The sequence below is a fragment of the Varanus komodoensis genome, unplaced genomic scaffold (genome assembly GCF_004798865.1).
Source record: "Varanus komodoensis strain SLA01 unplaced genomic scaffold, ASM479886v1 scaffold3, whole genome shotgun sequence".
In the NCBI taxonomy this organism is placed as follows: Eukaryota; Metazoa; Chordata; class Lepidosauria; order Squamata; family Varanidae; genus Varanus; species Varanus komodoensis.
In genome coordinates this window covers 65,306,544-65,309,487 of record NW_025335761.1, presented here as the reverse complement: position 1 = coordinate 65,309,487, position 2,944 = coordinate 65,306,544, and positions in this window count along the sequence as shown.

Genomic DNA, 2,944 nt, shown 5'->3' with positions numbered 1-2,944 from the left:
TTTATTTATTAAAACATTTTTATGCCGCCCCATTCGCCGAAGCCTCGGGGCGGCTCACATCATTAAGTTAAAATAATTATAATATAAATTAAAAATATAAATATTAAATTAAAATACAACAATACAGTATAAAATAAGCCGCCCTGGCCAGATAAAACCAATAATGTTAACAGTTAAAATGCCGCTTGAATAAAAAGGTCTTCGCCTGGCGCCGAAAAACAAATATCTGTTCCTTACTTGTGTAATGCATTCATGTTGAGTCTTTTTGTTTATATATCCTTTAACATGTTTACATGTGCTTAATGGCATCATGAAGCAAGTTTTCAGTATTTCCTTGGTGAAAGTTTTCTTCAGGTGATGACTGAAATTCAGCATGTAGATCTGCATGTTCCTTGGTCAAGGCCAGCCAGACAATTAAATTAAGCACTGCCATGTTGCATCAGGGGAAAGTCCACCTAATCTAGTATTTGTGGCCAGCAATAGCTGGTCAGGTCCCTTTGTATGTAGCAAACTTCATCTGTGTGGCTGCAACATATGGTTCTTGGATGGGAGGCATTGCTAATATGCATTTATAAGCAGATCTTCCATGAAACTACTCTAATTTTAAAGCCAGAGGAGCTGCCACCACTGCCGCCACCATCATCATAGAAACATAGAGCAAGTCAGAAGGGGCCTCCGGGCCATCTAGTCCGACCCTCGGCTCCAGCCGGCTCCGCTCACGACATGCCCACCATGTGCGTGTCCAGCCTATCTTTGAACACCCGCACCGATGGGGCCTCAACGACCTCCTGTGGAAGCCCGTTCCACCCCCTCGGGGTCCTAACGGTCAGGAAGGGCTTCCTGGCATCCACCTTGATTCTTGATTCCCTGAACTTTGCTCCGTTGGAGCGCATCCTGCCCTCCTCTGCAGGGGAGAACAGGCCTCTCCCCACCTCCGTGTGACACCCCCTCACATACCTGCATGTCGCCAACAGATCCCCTCTGAGTCTCCCCTTCTCCAGGCTGAAGAGACCCAGTTCCCTCAGTCTCGCCTCATACGGCATCCCCTGCAAACCGGCCACCAACCTTGTGGCCCTGCGCTGCACTGACTCCAACCTGGCTATATCCTTCCTGTAATGAGGGGCCCAGAACTGAGCACAATACTCCAGTTGCGGGCGCACCAGAGTCGTATAGAGTGGTGGTAATACCTCCCTAGATCTGGAAGCCATGCTTCTGGCTATGCAACCAAGGGTGGCGTTCGCCCTCTTGGCCACCGCATCACACTCCTGGCTCATGTTCAGCCTGCAGTCGACCAGCACCCCGAGGTCCCTTTCACAAGTGCTGCTCTCCAGCCACTTGTCCCCTAACCTGTCCTTATGACACCCATTCCTATGCCCCAAGTGCAAGACCTTGCACTTGTCCACGCTGAACACCATCCTGTTGTCTCCTGCCCACTTCCACAGCCTGTCCAGATCCTTTTGGATCTGGAGTACCTGCTCCTCAGTTGTGGCCACTGCTCCAGTTTTAGTGTCGTCTGCAAATTTGATCAGCAGACTGCTCACCCCTTCTTCCATGTCGTTAATGACAAGATTAAACAGGATCGGCCCCAGGACAGAGCCCTGAGGGACCCAGCTTGCCACTGGCCGCCATCCCAATGATTCCCCACTAATGGTTACCTTCTGCTTTCAGTCAGTCAGCCATGCCCTAATCCACCGGACAGTGCTTTGGTGTATCCCAAAACTCCTCCTCCTCCTCCTCATCATCATCATCATCATTTCCATACCACCCATAGCCAAAGCTCTCCAGGATGTTTATCCAATTTGCATCAAAATTCAAAACATGAAGTGTGAAATGGTTCTTGGCCTTGATGCTAAGTGTACAGGCTGAGGTGGAAAATCAAAGAATCAGAGAATAGTAGAGCTGGAAGGGGCCAGGAAGGCCATCGAGTCCAGCCCCCTGCTGTTGCAGGACACCAAGTCACACCACCCCACTCAGAGGGCTGCCCAGTTTCTTTCTGAATGTCAAAATAGTTTTGTGCAACTTAAGATGGGAGGTTAAAACACTCTCAAGTTTAGCAAATATGTTAGTTATGAATGGGAAACCACATGGGAGCCTCCATGTTAACTTTGAGAAGGAGGAGAATCTACAAAAATATTAAGTCTTAATCCTACTTCTCACTCTTATAGCCTTTTGAGGAAGGGGTAGGTTAAATTGTGATCATTTGGCCTAAACAACAGTTTGGCATTTCCCTTAAAAATGGTGGTTCAGATTATTCCTTGTGTGTCTCTGTGCCTGCTGCTTCAGCTGCTCTCCTGACAGCAACCCAAGCATGGTCTGAGAGAAGTGACAGGCTGCGAAGTTGCCGAACAAGCTGCACAGTTGTCTGGATTCGAGCTCTAATATTCCGAGTCCAAGATATGTCTTGTGAGATGCCGGAGGGCAACATGTTCCTTAACCTCATGAAGCCATTCCAGTGCTGTCCCTTAGTGCGAAAGAATCAGGGCTGAATACGAATGATGCTGCAGAGAAGATCCCCTTCCGAACCGGACCTTAGACTGGCGCAGCCCGTCAGTGCGAATTTAGAGGACAGCATCTCTCTATTGTCGTTCCGTCGCACACCTCCGCGTTCATGCTTAGCTCTGCAAAAGCTCTTCATGAATCGGGCAGAGTCGTCGTGCAGCTAATGCAGAACGGGTCCATCCAGCATTTCTATGACTGCTTGTCTGTGCTAGCAGAATGTGTTAATCTAGCCATTGTATTAGCTAAACGCCTCCCAACAGGGGCTAGATTAGCTTGGGGAGCCCACCACCTTTTGTGAGTCTTTTTCTTCTCTTCCGCTCATAACTCTGGCCCAGCTCTTCCTCGTTTGAGCAAACACTGCAGTTTGCCCTGCTTTACTCTTGCGTACACAAAGCAGCGTTTTTAACATCCCTCAGTTGCCTTCCTGAGCAATACTAGTAAGGCA